This window comes from Periplaneta americana, chromosome 4, assembly GCF_040183065.1.
Source record: "Periplaneta americana isolate PAMFEO1 chromosome 4, P.americana_PAMFEO1_priV1, whole genome shotgun sequence".
In the NCBI taxonomy this organism is placed as follows: domain Eukaryota; kingdom Metazoa; phylum Arthropoda; class Insecta; order Blattodea; family Blattidae; genus Periplaneta; species Periplaneta americana.
This window is the reverse complement of record NC_091120.1, coordinates 152,741,966-152,766,059: the sequence shown is the minus strand read 5'-3', so window position 1 is coordinate 152,766,059 and position 24,094 is coordinate 152,741,966.

The following is a 24,094-nucleotide window of genomic DNA, read 5'->3' as shown; positions in this document are numbered from 1 at the left end:
TAATTACTTAACGAGGCCCTTTTATTTAAGTTATTTTAAACAATTGTATGGGTATAATATTACGTAGACGTCCAATTCCTAACAGAAATTAATGTTTTCAGAAAAGAGCTAAGACAGCCCAGCTACTAGACTTTACAGAGGGACGAACAGAAGCGGGTGGAGGAAACAGGGATGCGACGTAGACAAACGGACGACAGTACCTGTGCGAAAATATGATTCAATATTGAAAGCTCTTTCATCACCGGAAAACGCGAACATATTTCTGCAACGTACTATAGGGGAGAGTCGGGTAGTATCGGACATCGGGTAATATCGGACAGTGCGTTTCTTTCATCTACCACCATACGGTAGCACCTGAATGACATGGTTACGTTTCTCTATGCGACATCACAGAAACGTAACCATGTCAATCAGGTACTATCATCGTGTGGTAGATGAAAGAAACTCACTGTCCGATATTACCCGATGTCCGATACTACCCGACTCTCCCCTACTCACTAACTCAGTACTGCATACGCGGCCTCGGTTCTGTGTGGAGAACGGTTGGAAGTTTACTAGTAGAGGGGGTGGAAGTGAAGTACATTAAAAAACTCAGGTACAATAAAAATTGAAGTAAAAATAAAATGATGTCCCTGTACATGAGTCGTCCATTTCCAATACCTGTTAAGTCATTCGAACAAAATTTTATAGAACTCAGGAAAAACCGTCATTTTTTCTAAATTTGCTCTTCTGTAATTTCCTTGTTTAGTTTTATACGGCGATGTATTCCCATCTGAGCTATATGCAGTGCTGAAATCATACTGCAGCCGTGGCGAAAATGTGACTCACGAGCACATTGTGGCTCGCAATGATAGCTGTGCATTTCTCTTGCTTCCTACCTTCCCCAACCCCCATCCTCTCACTCACTGGAGTCAAACTCCGTTCCATTTGTATTTGTCTCTGACCTGCGAGTGGCGTATCTTGCAATGTCTCTCTCGAAACCATGTATCTCTACAAAAACGAAAGTTTCAAGTAGGATGGGAGGACGCATTTTTTTGTTGCCAATATGATGAGAATATTAAATGTATGATTTGTTCACAAGTATTACGAGGGAATGATTGTATAATATAAAATGGGGTTATACGTGTCACTCATGAAACATTAAAAGGTGAATTATTATTATTATTATTATTATTATTATTATTATTATTATTGTTATTATTGTTATTATCTCTACACGTCGATCCTTTTTCAGCAGATGTGCGAATAATGCGGTTATATCTTCAATTTAAACTCACAGATTTACAATGTGATGTTAAATGAAAGCTAGATGTAAGGACTTGACACATGTTGAACTTTTCAAATCTTTGCCAAAAAATAAATATTCGAAGCTTCGTTCTTTCGCTTGCTCTTTTGAAGCCATGTTCGCTACAACTTACGTTTGTGAAAAATTATTTTCAACAATGAAAATAGTAAAAACCAAATTTAGATCACGACCGACAGACAAATACCTTCGTGATCAACTACGACTGGCAGTAAGTGACATAATTCCTAATTTTTAAACTCTGTCGCAGAGACATTCTGAAGACAGTTAATAGGTTGTGTTAATGTGTCGTATGTTTTCTTATTCATTTCTTTCTTCGTTACACGTACTAAACATTAGTTTGTATAAAATTATATTTAAGTGCTTGACGTAAGGAAAATGAAAATCTGTTAATAAGTCAGACAGTTGCTTCACTTCCCCTTCGAGTGTCCGCATCCCTCCATAGGTGCTATGCACGTTGCAGGTTACACAGTGGCTCGGCGCACGATCACATTTTCGCCACGGCTGTCATACTGTAATGCTCGTGGATAGCCAAAGAATCTTGAACAACTGTATTTTTAATTAAATATTTTAGTTCGGACTTAACGGTGTTAGGTTCTGTAACTGGGACATAACGGAATTTGGAACTGTATTTGACTATTCAAGATGGAACACAAGAGAGAATGCATAAAGACATTTTAGATGAAAATTACTTATTTACTGATTTATTATTAATAAAAAATATCGACTAGAATCAGTCTGTTACTATAGCATGTCACTATCACTTTATCACTAGCAAAAAAAGTAGGTGGAACATAATATTTATACAAGTAGTATGATTCATGAGTGGCACATTATGTGAGTAAGTTACACAAACCTTTTAAGAGGTTATTTTTAAGAACACAATTAATACGTTAACGTGGATAAAAGCTAAGAAAATGGATATAATTTTTATGATTCTCCTTTTCTAATGAAGACTAATTGTTTTCCACTTTTCACTTAAAGGTTTATCATTGTATCATCTTGATTTGATAGTTCACCTATGTCACTCTTTTTCTGGCTGTTCAACTCCTATCTATTGTTGTGTTAGGTTTTTGTAAAGTATAAGACCCTTGTAGCTCTCCCATTCAGGCTGATTATTTAAGACGGTTGTGAGTGAGATCTTTCATTTTTTCTTTGTTTAGCCTCATACTCTTTTCTAGTACATTCAAAAACAACAATACAATAAAAATTTAAGTAAAAATAATATGATGTCCCTGTACGTACTGCACGAATTCTATTCATTAGATGATCCCTGTCAGCAAGCAACTCGTAATCAGGATTTCTTAAGTAACCACATAGAAAGTAGTCTGCGAAAGTTAAATCCGGGGATCTCGGAGGCCATTATTGTGAAGGACGATGTAATCCTGTCCATGTACCGGGATATTGTCTATTCAGTATAGTACGGATCATTAATACCGCGTGAGTGGGATGGCAATGTTGTTCAAACAGCATGTATCGGATGGCCAGTAGCACATTCTCTAACAGATTATCCAACTATCCTTCAAGAAATGTAGAGTAGTTTGAAGCATCCACATTCCCTTTGATTATATGGGTGCCAATGACCTGTTTTTAAATTATGCCTATCCAAACTTTTATAGTGAAGCGAACTTGAATGTTCAGTTCTTGCCGGCAGTGAGGGTTATAGCAGGATTTAAGTCACAGTCGCATTTTGCTACTCGACTTCTAAAAATGAAACAAACTTTCAATGTGAATGTGAAAAAATGCGACAACCACATTGGACTTCAGAAATGAAGTTGGTAATGGAGAAAATTAAATCACAGATGTGTATGAACTAATCTGAATTTAAATGAAATGCTAATGGCATGGGCAATGTTAAAAAAGATATTGAGCAATAGATGTTCAGGAATGGATTTCAAAGATTTGATACAATTTATGTAATTTAAGTGAACAAATTCTTCTAATTGATTTCATCGCATACTGTGAATTGTGAGCGAGAATAGTTGCAGGAATCTTGTAAAATTACAAATGGCCTTTTAGTAAAAAGAGTTAGCACTCTGCTAACAATAAATCTTGAAGATCTACTCGTAAAGGATTTCATTGTTTAGAGTGCCCATAAAATAACGTATTTTAATGTGATGTAAATTTAGCAGTAATTGATTCTAAACGTACCTACGTCTAATGATTTACTTACATAAGTATATCTAGGTTCCGCGCCATTGCGTCGTGGTGTAAGACATTCTGCCTAGGACTCACGTTACGGAATGCGCGCTGGTTCGAGTCCTCATGGGGAAAATTTTTTCTCATGAAATTTCGGTCAGTGTGTGGGACCGGTGCCCATCCAGCATCGTGATGTACTTGGGGAGCTACGATAGGTAGCGAAAATACGGTTTCGCAAACCAACTATAACGGTTAGGGGGATCATCGTGCTAATCACACGATACCTCCATTCTGGTTGCATGATCGTCCACCTGTGCTTCGGCATGTGAAAGTGAGGCCAGCAGCCGGCTGGTCGGTCTTGACCCTTCATGGGCTCTAGCGCCATGGATTTACTTTTTTACTAATTATAGTCTAGTAATGCCCCACTTCGATTATTGTGATTTTCTACTGACTGACCTTAATGTCAACCAGTCGCAAAAATTACGTGTTCATAATTCTTGTGTTCGCTTCGTCTGCGATATCCGTCGCGCTGACCACATTACCCCATTCTTCCAAACTCTAAACTGGCTACGGCTTAACGAACGTAGAAATTTTCATTCTCTTGTTCTCCTTTTCCAAGTCCTTCACACTTCTACACCTACCTACCTTGCCTCCCGTTTGAGTTACCTGTCATCATATCATAATCTCTTCACACGCACTCAAAATAGCCGCATACTAGCCATACCAACACATAAGACATCATCGTATTCATCATCATACACAATCTCGCTCTCGCGCTTGTGGAATACCCTACCCAGTGACATAAGAGAGTCGGAATTTAGTAGCGTTCAAAAGCAAGCTTATTAAGCATTTTCTCACTGCGTGGAGTAGGTTTAATTTTTACTTAATTAATAAGAAAAAGTGTTTCTCTCTTCTTAACTTTTACAATAAACTGTCTAGCATTTATTAATCAGTTAATCTTCTAGTACTTTGATTTTTTATTGTATTTGTGAATTTAATATTAATTGTAATTATAATTGTAATTGTATTCTTAATATTGTAGTTGTAATCCCTTGGTAGAGGGGAAGAGAAGGCCTGATGGCCTTATCTCTACCAGGTTAAAGAAATAAATAAAATAAATAAATAAAAATAAAATATCTAGAGTGTGGCAAGATGGATTGAAAGTAATAAAACTCCAAGAAACAAATTAAATAGCTTTTTGTTTCTGCATACTTTATTAATTTTATATTTCTGCACAATTATTTATAATATTACACAAGTATTTCATAATTTGAACAAATATAATTTTTCATTTGTGCATTTTTGCGACAATTATTTATTTTCTGACTTAAACCCTGGGTTATAGTCTGCATAGTGGTGTACGTTATGGCGGTTGATGCTGCCATCACTTTCAAACACACATTCATCGGTCCATAAAGTTCTTCTTAAGAAGCCACCGTTGCCAATATTTTATAAGTCAACACAGACATGTTCGCCTGCAATAACCATGGTACGCCACCCAATTAACTGCTCTGTATCTGATACTCTTACTCGGCCAAGACGAGTGGAGTCGCGGGGGTAATGTGAACTATCGCGATGCGGTATTACGAACGCAGGAGCAGTAGCGCCATAGCTCCGGACTGCAGGACTCCACTGGACTTGGTCGAGTAATACCTGTACGTATGTTTACATACAAGTTTGAACTTTACGAACTTGGTGAATGACGTTTGCTTACCTTACGTATGTGACGAATGTTATCTCAAATTATGTTGTTTGTAAGTTATGTAAACAAGTGAGTAGAATATCAATTTAGCTACTTACACTTGCCGAGTTCTGTTAGGAGGAAAATGTGCAGTCTTTACATAATCGTTGTCATCATGGCATGAGCCTATCGACGCTTTCAAATCCTCTTTAAATATATCTTATCAGTTTTCACTCTCCATACATTAGTCGTCATTCACTTTTTTATATGTAGTTTTTCATGTGTGTGTGTATGTATGTATGTATGTATGTATGTATGTATGTATGTATGTAATATATTAATCAACGAATTTAACTTAAAAACTACGATGAACTTAAAATATCTCCGAATAAATATAAATTACAAAGGAGAATGGAATAAACCAGATAATTTATATATATATATATATATATATATGTATATATAAAATTTATTTCACGACTGTTGAATCTAGAACTAGATTATTATATGTATGTGAGTTATGGGGATTAGAAGAAAAAGCAATGATAAATTTAAATAAAATAAGAGCCACATATTGTAAAAAAGTATTAAATATTAGTTTAAATTCGTCAAATACTGCAGCTAGAATAGAAATGGGAATGTACAATATCATGAGTACAATCCTAGTTACAAACACAAAATATTTAATTAAAAGAATCCAAAGTGACCAAAATACGTTTATGAAATAATATTTATTAAATCAAATTGCTAGAGTTTTTCTGTACATATTATATTTTATGTTAAAATTATTAGCAAAATAAATAAATAATAAATAAATAAATACGACAAATATGGCAATCATAAAAATTAAAAATAACATTTTTAATATAGGATTAGGATAGTTATGCGATAACTTGGCTACTAGAAACAGCGCAGCAAGCCTAAATTTAATTAAATCAAGATATAAAAATATTACTAGACAAATGGTTTTGGTAGTATCAATGAAATGCGCTCCCTAATATTTTTAATGAATATAAAAAGATATTGGGACGGAGTACATATATAGATAATATGAAAATGAAAGAAAGATTTGGACTAGCCTGGTTCAGACTGGGGATTTGGAGATTAAGAAAGAATAGAGGTAATATACCTCAAGGCACGTGCCCATTGTGTACATAGGGAAGATGAAATTTATATTGTTTATGAATGTCAATATACAAAAGAAATACGGATGAAATTTATAAAAAAGTATGTATTTTAGTAGGTTATTTTATGACGCTTTTTTCAGCAGCTTAGGTTGTTTAGCGTCTGAATGAGGTGAAGGTGATAATGCCGGTGACATGACTCCAGAGTCCAGCACCGAAAGTTACTCAGCATTTGCTTATATTGGGTTGAGGGAAAATCCCGGAAGAAACCTCAATAGGGTAACTAGTCCCTACCGGGAATCGAACTCGGGCCACCTGGTTTCGCGGCCAGACGCGCTAACCGTTAGTCCACAGGTGTGGTATGTATGCATGTATGTATGTATGTATGTATGTATGTATGTATGTATGTATGTATGTATGTATGTGTTTAAACGGGGACAATTAGACCAATATGATTTGACCGAATCATAGTTATAGCACAAAAACGTTTGAGACTATCTAATATGGAATAGAATAGAATTTTCGAGGGGGGCAGTATGACCCAGCGCTGCGACCTTTTACGATTTATTGCGCTGCTGGCCTTCTATGCCCAAGGTTACGGGTTCGATCCCGGGCCAGGTCGATGGCATTTAAGTGTGCTTAAATGCGACAGGCTCATGTCGGTAGATTTACTGGCATGTAAAAGAACTCCTCCGGGACAAAATTCCGGCACATCCGGCGACGCTGATATAACCTCTGCAGTTGCGAGAGTCGTTAAATAAAACATAACATCTCTATTGCGCTAACCATCAAGTTACTCTCACCGGCTGACTACACTAAGGTTCGCCGCATACCCATTTTTGTCCCTAGGCCAGCTGCCTCCGTACGTCTCCAGCCAGCGTTCGGGGAATGCTAATATAATATGGCATTTGCAGAACCAGCCTATGTTTGGAGCCTAAAATGATAGAAATGGAATTTATGACTGGAACCGAGATGATATGTCTTGGATGCGAGCCACTGTTGCGCTCAGCTTGTTAGCGAAGCCGCAGTGGTCAGTGTGAGGGAGCACAGTGTATTGTGTGCAGGTAATCGCGAGTAATAAGTAGCCATTCACTGCATAGGGGCGGTCAACAACCCCGTCCTCGATTATTAAATATCACCCCCAACTCATTGAAGTTGTATTTGAAATTGCTGCAATTTGCCAGCGCCCTCTTTTGTTTGTATTGTGTGTTCTGTTTGAATAAGTTCTCGAATTTGTTAACTACCTTTGAAATAAAAAACAGAAGCGCATCGTGAGGCGCATTAATCAACGTATCATTCCCTTGTACCCACGTGGATGTCACCTTTCCACGGCTGCCAACACCTCTTTCATTGTCACAATGGTGATCACGATACATATCGACAAACGCCCCGTTCTTTTTCATGTTCTGGACATGTTCGCTACTCACTTCCACATAAACTACACGTGCCTTCTGATGTACAGTAATGTCCTGTAGTTGATGCACAGTCCTCACGCGAATTGGCTTCGAATGTAGCTTTCCTACCACAGGTTAGCATGTCCTCCTTCATACATGTATCTGCTTCACCGATGTACACCGGGGACAGAACAACTAGAGGCTTCAGTGACGTCACTACAGAAGAGCCCGCACACAGCATAATTGTTCGTTGCACTACAAACTGAAAACGTTGACCACTTATTTTCACTGATCCAGCTGCGCTCTCACAATACAATAACTTCCGTTTAGAAAATGTTTTGCAGATGAATGGTATCGTATCTGCTATACTATTTCCAACTAAAGATTGAAGTAGACATAAACAAAACCGAAATGTATTACTCCGCAATCGCAAGCTAGCCACCAAAGCAGCCACAAGGTCGCATTATTTTCAGCAAGTGAGCACGCAGGACAGCCATCATCTGATATATTGCAGACATTTCAACACATTCATTAAACTATCCGGTAAAATGCTCACAGAGGGTTAATAACAAGACTTATATGATTTTAATAAAGTTAAAATGTTATTAATATAATAATTAGATTCTACTTACGTCAGTGTGTGAACTCTTATACCATTAATCGGAACTTGATAGCGGCTCTATCCCCTCCATATCCGACACAACCACAACACTATAACACACGCTTCGTGTACTGACTGTTTTAACAATACGCTACTACAATGCAATACAAAAATCACTGTCGTCTGCCACGAACAAACTGTTGCGACTGAGACATTGACCTCGACCTCAGATGGTGAGAGAAAGAAGAAGTCGAGGATTCACAAAGACATCTTTCACGTGATCAAGGCATACATCTCTCATGTGATCGTTCTCGCAACGCACACGCGCTAGAGCAGAGAGGGACAGGGATATCGAAGAATTTTCGTTACTTAGATATATGCGCGCAGATATCAAAGGGTTCATTATTTCTCTACTGGGAATAGTGGATTTTCTTTTTCTGTAGATTCGTGATTAAATATTACTGTTTGAAGAGCGGAGAATTTCTTTAATTCTACAGAAATTTCTTTGATGTTGGCAACACTGAATCTCGCACTGTGTTACCAGCTGTGGTGATGTGCTCTGTGAAGCTGCATGTCACCTTGGGAGGAACTTATTGCCTATTACACATTCGCGTTACCATAATACACTTTACAATGATTTATTATGCGATGTCTGAAACTACTAATATAAACATAATGTTTAAATAGTAACGAAGTGTTCTTATAAGCATGTTTAATTTAGCCATATTATATGTATATTATACATTTTATTACTTTAAAAGGAACTATTTTAATGTGATGAACAAGATGACAAGCATGAGCTTGGAGGCGTTGTGCGTTCAATAACCAATCAGGAGCCATCATGCCACGTGCATTTATTTACATTTATTTCAGTCTTTAGCTGGAAAGAGAGTAGTGCGGGAGAAGAGGGTGGTCTGACCGCTTAAAAGTAACGGTCTCCAGGCTTCTAGATGTTTTGTCCTTGGTGTATGTGCTGACTTCTTCGGACTTTGCATAATTCTTCGGCTAAAGTCCTCAATAACTTTCGGCGTCCATACTGAAGGGGGTCTTCGTCTTGGGACGTTATACACAATTATCCTAGCGTATCACTTCTTATTCAACGTCTGTTAAGATCTCACCAGTTGGCTTTATCCGGAAAATTGTCCCCAAAAATGTTGCGGGTTTTCATAATCGAACCCGTTCTCAAATACGTCTCCAGAATATTGTCATACGTCATCTTACAAAATACGGACAGAAACGTCTGACTCGGTTGATGCTTAGAAATTCTGATAGAAGATCAGTGATGGTAAGTCCTTTTGGCAAAATTTCCCTTTTTTTCTTATTAAATTCTCAATTCTCTTGCAGAGCACACATTTCCTGTCCGCTTTTTATTGATCAAAAACAATAACCAAGAGACCCAAATTGGGTAACAACGAATCCAGCAGATAGATAGGCCTATCCCTTTCCGTGCCGATTTGGTATTGAAGAAGACATACAGGATGAAACGTAAGTAATGTCATTATTTTCAAGGTGTTATTCTTTGAGATATTTCAGACAAAAAATTTAATACTTTTCTGCTCCTATTTGCTTCCTTTTCGAGAAAAGAAATGCATATGAAACATTTCATAGTACATTTTGAGAAAGCTACTGAATTAATTCCCAATATTCTCAGTCAATTTAAGACAGCAGTGTATTATGATGACTATTTCGTTTATATGACGTCATTCCATTTTCAGCCAATGAAGTATAATGAAATTTTGAATTCCAACCAATCACAGTCATACTTCACGATAATTTCTGCAGTTCGATTTATCACTATCAATTTATCGCATGGTCGTTCTTTTATTTAGTTAGAGTCACCAACTGTTTACACTTAAATCGATGAAGTGCGAAATCCTAATTCCACATCTACGTACATCTTCATGTTATAATTCCAAGCCCATTGTATCTAAAGAAAATTGCGATCCTTCATAACAATTGTTCATTTAATTAATGTATTAATCAGGTTATTTGTAATTATACTATAAAATGTTTAAATTAAATTATGATTTCAGCATATAACGAAAACGTATTTCTGTTGTAATAACAAAAGAAAAGCGCAGTACATGTAATTAATATTTTTAAACCTGTATTTCGCTTTTCGCAATTGACATTACTGAATAACATTCAATTTCTTTATTGCTGTAATCGTTATTAATCTTCACAATGACTGAATAGGTTAAGTATTCATAAATATACAATTAGGCCTGTTAACAGTTTGTGAGCCAATTTTAGGGATATATTATTTGCATTTTTATTCACGAAATAGTCCTAATATGTGTCACTCGAGGTCTGAGAATTCTCAAATAAATCGGCAAATCTCAGACTTTTTGTGACATTACTGTAGATAAATGACTGCAAAAATTTTAGTTTTGTCCTTTAAATGCGCAGATATTTCTTTCTATAAGTGACATTTAAAATGTTAGTTTAGTTCGGATAAATTTCTGCACAGTTAAAGGACAAAACTAAAATTTTATTATCATTATACCTCTCTCTCTTAAATTTACTGAGCATATTGGGAATTAAATCAATGGGTTTTCCAAAATACTTTACAAACATGCTTGACATACATACATACATACATACATACATACATACATACATACATACATACATACATACATACATACATAGTGTTCTGCCCAAGGCAGGTCTTTCACTGCAAACCCAGCATTCTCCAATCTTTCCTATTTTCTGTCTTCCTCTTGTAAAATGTTTTACACAAGACAGTTTTTGTCTCGAAAAGGAAGCAAAAACAAGCAAAATTTTATTGAACATTTTTTGTTGAAATATCTCAAAGAATAGTCTCCTGAAATTAATGACATTATTTCTGGTCACTTTGTATAGTCTCTAAACGTTGGGTGTTTCTCCATCTATAATAAAGTGCAACAACAACCACTTTTTAATGAACATTTTTGCGATTTTGTCGAAAATTGACCAGGTAATGTTTCTCCCACTATTATTAAACTTTTTTGGCAGTTCCTGACACTCAAATTTCAAGAAAACCTAGTTTAAATAATTTTTTGTTGACGTTCGAAAATCGCATTTTCTTCCACAGTTGGTTAAATGAAGTGTTCTCACAAATATTGAGATATCTATTGTTGAGCATATATTTTTTTTTGTTAGGGATGTCCAGTTAATAAATTCTGTTTATTTCTAAACCCCTAAAATACTGGCAGAATGATAAGTATTTCCCTTTTTACTTTCTTTTAAAGTAAATAACTCAATTTCCCAAAAAAAGTAATTTCCCTCGAATTACCATCATTACAGAGGACTGTCGATCATTGCATTTGTTAACTCAGTACGATACTAGCGCCATTGATGGTCGAATAACATTTCAAGTGGTTAGAATATCGCAATAAGCAAGTTCAAACTGAAGCTAGACAAAAATGTTTGTGAGCCACCAGATAATGGGCCCAAGTGAAATTTTGGAAGTTATAGCAAGTAGGGAAATCCGATTTCACAAGTCAATTACAACGGCTGAGGTGAATTTGTTCCTGAACACAGGTTACCCTCGTACCTCTGCTGGTGCGTGGGGGCGTAATACCTGTAGTCGGACGTGATCCTCCATAGGGTGTCACGTGAGGATTTAATTAATTTTTAATCACTGTCATCATAACTTTAGTAATAAGTGCAGTTTTTGTTTTATACAAGATTCTATAATTTTGTGATTTTTTTCTAAACTTGTAAATTTCTCTGAAATACAAGCAAAATAAAATTATTTCTATAGGCCCTACTGCTCTGCAACATTATGTTTTGACTTCCCATTTTCTTTCTTCATATGATTATACACATTGAGAACGAACTCTCTTGTTTGTTTATACAACGTCCTTAAATAACGAATTTTAAAATATGAAAAAATTAAGATCGAAATTATTTCCAAATTTTGTACCCGCGTAAATAGAACTAACAAGTGACGTACAAACTGTAACAAAAAATATATTATAAATATAACGCAAAATGATCATTTCTACTAGTACTTGGTCCACTTTTTTGTCTATAAAGAAGACAAGCAAGATATAATTTCACATCTTACGTTATAGGGGAGATAGAATGTTTGGTAACTTCAGCAGCAGTAGCAGCTGCAGCAGTAATATAGACCGAGTCAAACCTAAGGCACTGGCACTCTCGCCATCCTTGGCACTATAGTCTGCCGAGCAGATTGTCAGATCTCGTGGATAACAAGCTTGTCGTTTCACAGTACTACAGTCTGGCAAGTAATTTTTCGCGTTACAATTATTCATTTATGGAAATTGAAACTTACCTGAATTTTAGAGAATTTGCTCAAAATATTATCCATTATCTACGTTCTTTACACATGTTGCAGCGATGTATGAAGTTCTGAAACATTCACTAGAGTTTATCCTCACTACTGTGTAATTTCATCCTCATTAACACATATTAAATGATTCAACAACACAGTGCTTTTATGGTTGTTAGTTTCTGGAAAGTGCCGCCGAAACTTAAGTAACACCTTAGATCATACTGGGTGTTCAGTTCAAAGTGTGTCATGGCTCGCTGTATGCCGTCATGTGGCTAGCCGATGAGCCTAGAGAATTCAATCTTCCTACACTTCCGCAGAGGTGTATAACCTATGAGGCAGAGAAGTTGCCTAGCAAGTACGGCGTTCATTCTGAAGAGTACGTACCGATACTTACGGTAACGCCGGTAGTGGTAGGAATGTGAACTGTTTGGAAATACGTACTGTCGGGATATGGAGAGAGGGTTAAGACGATTACTTACGTATTTGTTGACATTAACTTCGACGGTCAACATGGACACGGAGCATTTGATTTGTGTTGTGGAATGTTACCGTACGCAACCGATGATAACAAATACCTTGCGTACGACTTGCCGGCGCAAAACACAGTTCGAAAGAGGTTATGGTAGCACACAGACCGTACAGACCGCCATCTATTGCTACGACGTTCAAGTTATACCGTACACGTTCTCAAGTTCAGATTGAAGAACGCCTTAAATAATAGGCAACTTCTCTGACATATAAGCTGAAACTCGCTTCAAATCGGTGACCCAACAACAGTGACGTCATGACACACTTCGAAATGAACACCCAGTATATGTAACAGATAACTCATCGCTATGTTAAAATCGTTTGCACTTTGAATAGAACAATCGCCAGGATCGCCACCCGTCAGCCGTAAACGAACACGAGATGGCAGTACAGTCGCTAATGCAATTCAAATGGGAATTATGACGTTACTCCTTATGTAAAAACTAGATGGCAGCGTAGTAAACCTGACAAAAATTTTTAACCTCAAAGCCTATAAGGCCGACCTATCTGGGTATATATGATCTAGGGTAACATGAGTCGTAGGTCTACTTCGTTTTCAGTAGGTACGTTTCAACGAGGAAAAATGTAGCTGTACTATGAGTCTAATCATGAAGTAAATACGTATTTCTCAATACAATTCAGACTGCTGCCTGAGATCGACAACGTGAAATATTAGCAGAACTGAGTACCCAAAGAAGTGCAACAACTGACGAAGAAAACCAAAGCATTGTGTACTGGACCGACCTTAAAGCAAACCTAAGTTAGCGGCATTCTTACCGAGCTGCGAGATTGCTGTGTGTCAAGTAGTGCGTTGGGTTTTCCCGACCATATATATATATATATATATATATATATATATATATATATATATATAGAACGTAATGAAAGACATTCTGAGGAACTGCTGTGGAATTCATATAAGATTCCCTCTATTTCCTTAAGGGGTTAGGTACAGCTTACAGCGGTAAAATTTTAGAAATATTCAACAATTTTTTCCTCCATTACTATATTTGTACAATAATGAAAATTGGTATGTGTAAAACACTGTATTTTTGCTATATGAAAAAAAAAATATTTTTACGATAAAAAAAATTATTTCTATTTTTTTTTCAAAATTCAAAATGGTGGCAGTTTACTGTGCAGTGATGAAGCGTTTCCCTCATAACTCATAAACCTGTTAACTTCATGTTCTTTCTCTTTTATTTTATTGCTGAAACTCATGTTTACAATATCATGCTCCTTCAACTACATTCCTTAATAACTATTATTTTTTTCTATTTTGTGTTAGAAGAAAGTGCTGATTATTGACCATTTTTTAAATTCATTTATTTTTTATCAGACAATCTATCAAAGGTAGAGAAGTGATCTTGCATCTTATTGTAGATATGACATGTATAAATACACACAAAACATTTCATCACATAAAATTGGATAGTTTTTGAGTTATGTGGGAAATGCTTCATCACTGCACAGTGAACTGAATTTTGAAAGATAAAATGTAAATATTTTTTTAAATCTTAAAAATATTTTTTTTTCATATACCAGAAGAACAGTGTTTTACATATACAAATTTTCATTATTGTACAAGATACAGTAATGGAGGAAAAAAATGTTGAATATTTCTAAAATTTTACTGCTGTAAGCTGTAACTAACCCCTTAAGGTCACGGACGCTAGGACTGAGTTTTTAAAAAAATGGTCATAAAATCAATTTTCGTTTTTTTTTTGTACGGGAGATTTTTATATAGGCTTACTCCATATGTTAGTAGGCTATTATATCTCTTTTCACAAATTTGCTTGATGTTCAAAATGTTTCATGGGCAAGCAGTTTTAAAGGAATTCAAAAAAATATCCGTACGTGTTCATGCATATATTATCTGAGATTTGACTTTGAGAAATGTTAAGTATCTTGAAAATTATGAGCTAAAAATTATTATGTAAATAAAAATTAGGGGAAATGTTATAAATATGAAACCTACATGTTTTGAATACTGAACATAAGGTATTTTGTTTATTGCTGAATGTCGCTCTGAATGGTACGTATACCGGACTTAGAACTTCGTAAGATATTATCAGATGTTACCTTCGTTTCTTGGGGTACTATGCATAGACATTTCGCTAGTCCGCGCTACGAGTGTGCTAAACTAGCCCCGGCTATCGAGTGATTATTTGTACAGGATTCATATATCATATCATATCATATCATATCATATATCATATCATATATCATATCATATCATATCATATCATATCATATCATATCATATCATATCATATCATATCATATCATATCATATCATATCTCGTATCATATATCATATAATATCATATCATATCACATCATATCATATCATATATCGTATCATATCGTATCATATCATATCATATCATATCATATCATATATTATATCATATCATATCATATCATATATCATATCATATATCGTATCACATCGTATCGTATCGTATCATATCGTATCGTATCGTATCATATCATATCATATCTCGTATCATATATCATATCATATCATATCATATCATATATCATATCACATCATATCATATCATATACTGTATCATATCATATATCGTATCATATCATATCATATCATATCATATCATATATCGTATCACATCATATCGTATCGTATCATATCATATCATATCATATCATATATCATATCATATATCGTATCATATCGTATCATATATCATATCATATCGTATCATATCGTATCATATCATATCATATATCATATCATATCATATCGCTAACACTGGTTTATAAATACGAAGAACGTTAGTTCGCTGATCATCCACCGGACGCTCGCGCTAAGAATGTCTATGAATACGGCCCTTAGACTTTAGGTTCATGGTAAGATATTGCACTTAAGCTTTTCTTTATAGTACACATAGTGTAAAATTTCATGGTTGTGGAAGGTTCTATTGTCAGACTGGAATTGAACCTGACTTTACTGATTCTCTATGTATAAAGATTACCATATAAGCCACAATTGAAGACTTGGGGAAACTTGACTATAGAACACAAACTCCCTTAAGATCGATAAAAGGGCTCTAGCATTTTGATCGTTACTGTTCACATAACCAAACCCTTCAATGTGAATTTGACGTCGGATTTTCAATTAGCGTTAAAATGACAAACGATAATTTCTAATAAAGAATCCCTCCGCATTCAGCCTGCCCGTTATGGTTCAGAGAAGCTCCAGTGCCGGCTTGTGTAATGGCGTCGTTAGGTTTCCTGGAAGTGGCCTGTTTGTTTTATATTTATGTGGCATGGCCTACCCTGTTTGTAATCCTACAATAGTAATACAAAACGAGAAATACGGTTATGAATATTATCCTAATTAACGTCGGACCAGCTGCGTTCCTCTGCGGGTTGTTACCTCCTTTCTATGTTAGACTGGGAACGAGGGAGACAAGTGATGGATAAGTAAATCACGTGTGGGAGGAAGGGGTTATCTACCATCTGACGAATAACTCATTTTGTCCTGTAGTCCACCTTTTATTGCTAATCATTTATTACTTTTTTAACTCTTTTCTTCACCTCTTTCTTTCATTCTTCTTTCAGTCTTTCATTTTATTAAATTTTTCATTGTTCTCGGTATACGCAGAGAGTTCAATTGAATCGGTGAGTGGAAATGTGGTAACATTCCAAAATCATGCTTTCGAGATAATAAAAGAAAACTGTTTTGTGACTTTATTTTTAATTTAATGGAAAAACTTATAACGGGTCACATTTACTACTAGTTACAAGTATCTCAGCCTTTATATTTGTTTGTTAATATATAAATTGGTTTATGCTCGACCATGCCGAAATGTAGTAATTATATACTGATAGCAGTCCTTTAATGCATGCCATTAAAGTACACCTATTCATTAAAGTTCAGGTTTTCGATTATTCTCGGATATGCAATCGAAAGACGAGGGAAACGTCACGGGGGCTGGAAATCCAATACTGTCGCAGAAGGTTATGTTATGTTCTACAATAATTAGCGTTAATTGTAAATAATATTCAAATAAATTCAATTTGTGATCTCGTTTTTCAATTCTAAATCAATTTCCAGGTTATACATTCTCTGCATTACATCAAGGTCAATGACATTATTGTTCCTCGGAAAAAATCAATACTTTCACGTCTGCGCACATCTCACAATTTCGAGCTATGAACAAGGTCACTTCCGATCTTCTGTCAGATACAAATAAAATGAATATTTCTGAATAATTTAAAGTTAGAAATATGGTCGAACATAAAAAGTCGTATGGAACTTGCCTATAATGGTAATTAAGACGCTCGTATGAAAATTATAAAACTCGCTTGCGCTCGTTTCATAAACAAACATACTTGCATCTTAATTACTATCATTATAGGCTCGTTGCATAATGTACTATTTTTAGATTTGATTGTTTAAAGTTTGGGAATGTTACTCTTTTTCCAGTCAAATGGAATATTGGTTAAAATGAACAGAAATATTTTGAACAACTAGTAAGTTTTCTTTATAGCGTAACTGTCGAAAAAATTGTACAAATACTTTTTTTCAATGTGGAAAAAGAAACAATCATAAAAACGGTGTTACAATGTTGTTTTTTTTTTGGTCTCCACTAACACACCTTTGTAGGTTACAAACTCTTCTCCCCTACTCCTAGATATTTTCTCCATTTCTTTTGTATGTGTATTCTTGTTCACCTTTCCTTTCTTTCTTCTTGGCTCATTATCTTCCTCTTCTGACACTGTTGTTTCTTACTCGAAGACACCAACTTCAAAAACTATTTTCCAAATCTTCCAGACAGAATACCGATGATCAAACAGTCCACACCTGTGTAGTAACGGCTAGCGCGTCTGGCCGGAAAACCAGGTGGCCCGGGTTTGATTCCCGATTGGGACGAGTTACCAGGTTGAGGTTTTTTCCGGGGTTTTCCCTCAACCCAATATGAGCAAATGCTGGGTAACTTTCGGTGTTGGACCCCGGACTCATTTCACCGGCATTATCACGTTCATCCCATTCAGACGCTAAATAACCTAGATGTTGATAAAGCGTCCTAAAATAATCTACTAAAAAAAATGATCAAAATTAACCTGCAACACCTGTGATAACAAAGCACTAAAACAGTTAAGAAACTAAACGATTATTACAGTGCTTGCCAGCGCTCGAAGCATAATATATGAAAACTAACACAACAGTGCTCCACTATTGAGTGCAATAAATGTAACATTCCTGGAATGTTACCGTTCTTCTACTCAACTGCAAAACACGCGTCATGCCATTGGCATTAGCATGATAGGAATATTACTCTTTTTCTGCTCAATAGTTAGGTATATATTATTTTTTTATGACGGTGCTTATTCCGTCGGATACCGGCCAACTAGTCACTCATAACGAGTGCACCTCAGCACATGTGTGGACTTCAGTCCTACGTTCATAGACATCTATGACGTAGCAGAGGGCGGCCACTAGAGGGAACCCAAGAGTTGGAACTTAAACTGAGACGATTCTGTCCGACACCGGGATGGGTATCCGGTGTGGCTTAGTGGATAAAGCATCAGCACGTAGAGCTGAAAACCCGGTTTCAAATCCCGGTGCCGGAGAGAATTTTTCTCCGTTCCATTACTCTTTCATCGTACTCTTTCATCAATAGTTAAGACTATGGTATATGAACAACTTTGCTGTCTCAGTTTATTTTCTCATTTTTTGGAATGTTACCCCCTGTTCCACTCACCGATTCAATTTAAAAATACATTTTCTTTTTCTGGACCATGAAAAGGCATTCGATGGAGTTTAGAAAACCGCTGTTATTTGACATCTTAAGAAATAAAAATATATTCGATCCACTATTTGCAGCAGTGATTCCCAAAGTGTGTGCGTCGCGACCCCCAGGGGGGTCGTGTAAGGAGCTGAGGGAGTCGCAAGATGATTTACAAAAAACACGAAAAAGTTTTATTAACATACATCTAGTTTGTATTTAGAAAGATAAACATAAACAACGTTGAGGAAATAGAGAGAATATCATCGAAATGATAGCTGTCCTAATCTTGGATTTAAAATATCGGCATCCTAATCAATTCAAATGAACAAAAAACAACATGTAAATTAATGTTTAAAAAATGTATAATGAAATTTAAAAAAAGAATATTCTGCGACAAGATGTGGTGGCTATCAAAACGATAAAAATTTATTGAAAATAAATTATATACATTGAATATTATAAAGATGAATAGAGATGGTGTTTGATGATGTTCAGTGAAGATTTTAAAATGGTTGATGCAATTGTCTGAAGAGTCTTATCAGGAACCTTTAATTTTCTGAGGATCTCATGTAAATTTGGGAATTGTTCCTCGCGCACCAAACATAAGTCCAATGACATTCCAATCTTGAATATTATATTTATGACTGAGATCATCACGGCATGGATGGTAAAGAGCGCGTTTCTCTTCATGTACCTGCTTTGGTTGACCTTCATTAATTTCGAACCTTACAGTGGGGTCAAGAATGAGACCAGTTTTTTTTTATCTCGATCAATTATTATGATGTCAGCACGCCGTGTAGATCCTTCCGTAGAAAGATATTGAACTTCCTCATATACTTCGTATTCACCATGTTCCCTTAATCTGTTAGCAATTATTGAGCGGACTGTGTTATGTCTGTCAATTCGCAGTAATTCGCCCTGAAGGCAGAAACCTAGCGGTTTCAGTAGTTATAAATTGAAAATAATTACCCTAATGTAATAAATGTGTCTGTTTTTCAGAAAGCAGGTTCTCGAATATGGACTCCATATTCCATACACACAATGATAGATTAGGAATTAATGGAATTGCTTTAAAATTATTTAAATCTTACTTAAGTAACAGAACTCAAGCAACTAAAATAAATGATCACCTTAGTAAATCACGTAACATTGATATAGGTGTACCTCAGGGGACGATTTTAGGTCCTGTTTTGTTTTTAATATATATCAACGATTTACTTAAAATTGACATTGAGAAATATTTTGGTACTCTGTATTCTTATGCTGATGATACTGTGGTTATATTTAGCGGTTCGAGTTGGAATGAAACTTATCAAAATTCTAACAGTGGTATTAATATTATTAAAGAATGGCTGGATGCTCACTTACTTTCTTTGAACGTTTCTAAAACAAAATTAATATCATTTTCATTAACATCACATGGCCTTGAGCAACTAGAATTAAATAATAATATAAGTATAACTATACATGATTGTAACCTACCTACTTGCTCATGTAACGCTTTGAGTATATCCTCACAAGTTAAATATTTAGGCATTATTATTGACCAACATTTAAAATGGGACAAGCATATCTCCTTTCTGTGTAACAGATTGCGTAAAACAATCCACAAATTTTCCATTCTACGCTCTTATTTACCTGTTTATGTTCTGCGTACTGTGTACTTAGCTCTGTTTCAATCAATAATTCAGTATGGTATTTTAGGTTGGGGAGGAATGGCAAAATCGACTCTCCGTCCTTTAAATCTGCTCCAAAAAAGAATTATCAAAATTTGTCTATATAAACCTTTTGATTACCCAACAAAATTAATTTTTCAGGAATTTGGCGTATCAAATCTAGAACAAATTTATAAACAAAAATTGCTGATTTACTTCCATAAAAACCACAATAAATTTAAATTTGATCCTCATGAATACCAGACGAGACAAAACTACAGTTTCTTTCTAAATACTCCCAAATGCCACACAACTGCTGGATTAAAACACAGCAGAAATTTTGGACCCAAAATATATAATACATTAATTAGAGCTTACCCTGAGCTAAGTACACTTAACACACATGGATTTAAGAAACAAATCAGATTAATTATTTAATTGTTTAAGCTAATTGAGTTAAAAATTGTTACTCTAATATTCATGTACTTCTGTATTTTCTATTTGTATATAGACCCTGTTATTACATGCTGTATGTATTTTACCATTTATTAATGTGATTGTGCTCAATGAACTCTCGTAATTTTGTGATATATTTTGTATAACTGATCTGAACTGCGCCCGAGCACGAGCTTCTGCTCTTTCGGGCTGCAATGCCTAATGTAGCTCAAGTGTATAGAATTAATAAATATTATTATTATTATTATTATTATTATTATTATTATTATTATTATTATTATTATTATTATTATTATTATTATTATATAATTTTTAGACTCAAGGTAATTTCCCGCTTTTGTCTTGATGATAATTATAAACAAGAAATTTATTTTGCATAAATACGAGGTTGCAAATATTACAAAAAATGTAATAACTGTGTACTTTTACAAGCTGGAGGTATTCTTGCATTCTTTTGATCCAAAACTGGTGTACACTCTTTGAAAAAGTCTAGTTTGAACTTTCCAAATGCGGGCACATATTTCAATGTGTTTTTTCTTCATATTTTCTGGAATTTCAGCCAACTTAACGAAAAACGGATTCACTACCCATCTGTCACTGTCGTAATTGTTTTGAGCTTTTTTTTTTTCGAAAAATACTCAAAAAGCTGTTCTTCAAAATTGTGGAAACTTAATTGCTTGTCGGTAAAAATAAACACAGTATTTATCTATCATACTGTCTTAGCTAAATTTTCTATGAGTTCTTTAATACAAGTCAAAGTTCCCACCGACCCGAACGACTATAGACCAATCAGTATCCTGCCAGCCATATCAAAAGCACTGGAAAGAATCGTACACAGACAAATTACTAACTACATGAACGAACACAAACTATTCGACAAGTATCAGTCAGGTTTCAGAGCTGGACACAACACAAACACTGCTCTACTTAAAGTGACAGAAGACATTCGTGAAGCAATCGACTCTAATAAAGTAACAATACTAACACTTCTTGACCTTAGCAAAGCTTTCAACTCTGTAAATTTTGACATGCTCACCCATAAATTGAGAAATCTGCATTTGTCAGAGACTACTGTGAGTTGGTTCGAATCCTACTTACGGGAAAGACAACAATGTGTTGTATCCGGGAATCGAAGCTCTTCCTGGCTTAACATAACATCAGGTATACCACTGGGTTCGGTACTCGGACCATTGTTGTTCACAATATATGTCAGTGATATTACATCTCATGTAAGGCATTGTAACTATCACTTGTATGCTGACGACCTTCAATGCTACATCTCTTCCCGCTTAGATCGAATAAATGACGCTATAGATAAATTGAACGAAGACATTGACTCGATTGTGACATGGACAAAGAAATTCCATCTTAATATCAATCCTGGAAAGACATAAGCAATCATTTTAGGACACAAACGGCAAACCGACGCTGTAAAGCACCTCGACATTTCCCCCATTAAAGTAAGTAGAGTGCATATCCCTTTCAGTTCTTCGGTAAAAAATCTTGGCATTCACATGGATAATAATCTCAACTGGGACATGCAAATCACAGAAACCTGCAGAAAAGTATATTATATTATCCATGTGCTAAAAAGGATAAATGTTCATCTTCCCTCTTGCTTAAAAAAGTCCCTTGTGCAGACCCTTGTATTTCCCTATTTTGACTATGCTAACATTTTACTGACTGACCTCTCCAGCGACAACAAAATGAAACTTCAACGTGCTCATAATTTGTGTGTACGTTTTGTAAGCAATGTTCGTAAATATGGTCATATCACCCCATCCCTGGAAGCAATAGGTTGGCTTAAACTAGATAAGAAAAGAAATTTGCATTCACTTCTCCTTCTCTTCGAAATCTTGAACTCTTCTATTCCTTCGTACCTGTCGTCTCGCTTCACACCACAATCTGAACACACGCTCTCGCCATGAAACAATACTAACAATACCATCCCATCGCACCTCCTCATACTCATCCTCTTTCACAATAGCCCTGCGAAGACTCTGGAATTCGTTACCTGCTAGCATCAGGGACTGTCGAAATAAAATTCAATTCAAACGCAAACTTACTAGGCACTTGGTCAGTAATTGAGACTCGTTCAGACATAGTTTCTTGTAAATAGTTTTCTTAATCTATCACAAAATATTTCAATATTCTGTAATTTCATCACTATAGAATTTTGTTATTGTAGGTTTAATTTGTAATTTAGTAAATACAAAAATATTCTTTGTTCTTAACTTCCATGATAAAATGTCTAGCTTTCATTAATCAGGTATTCTTGTCGTACTTTAATTTTTATTGTAATTGTAATTGTAAATTTAATATTAATTGTAATCTTATTGTTCATGTTATAGTTGTAATCCCCTGGTAGAGGGGCAGAGAAGGCCTGACGGTTAAATAAATAAATACTAATACTAGTAAAAAAGGTAAAGGTATCCCCGTAACATGCCATGAAGGCACTTGGGGGGCATGGAGGTAGAGCCCCATGCTTTCCATGACCTCGGCACTAGAATGAGGTGGTGTGGTCGGCACCACGCTCTGGCCGCCTTTTACCCCCGGGAAAGACCCGGTACTCAATTTTATAGGAGGCTGAGTGAACCTCGGGGCCGTTCTGAAAGTTTGGCAACGAGAAAAAATCCTGTCACCACCTGGGATCGAACCCCGGACCTTCCAGTCCGTAGCCAGCTGCTCTACCAACTAAGCTACCCGGCCGCCACTAATACTAGTACTAATACTAATACACTGAAATGAATCAAATTTCTTTTTGTGAAGTGATATTGACCAGAAATCAAACTTCTATATAAGTCTGCTGTTTTTATCCCTGGCTATTATAGTAACATCTTAGCCTTGCAAACTTGCAAACTACTATTCAAAGTGTTTGTGTTCGAAAATAAGAGCAAGGAAGACCAATCCAAGAAATAAAAGAGAATTAGGAAGCAGGTTTGCATACTACTCCGATTTGTCGTTTTACATATACCGGTACAATTTTTTTCAACACATTAATTACTCCACAGAGGTTGTCTTACTCTCGTACTGTATGATAATAGTGCATTATGCAACGAGCCTATAATGATAGTAACTAAGAAGCGAGTATGGATGTTTATGAAACTCGCTTGCGCTCGTTTCATAATTTTCATACGAACTTCTTAATTACCATTATAGGCGAGTTTCA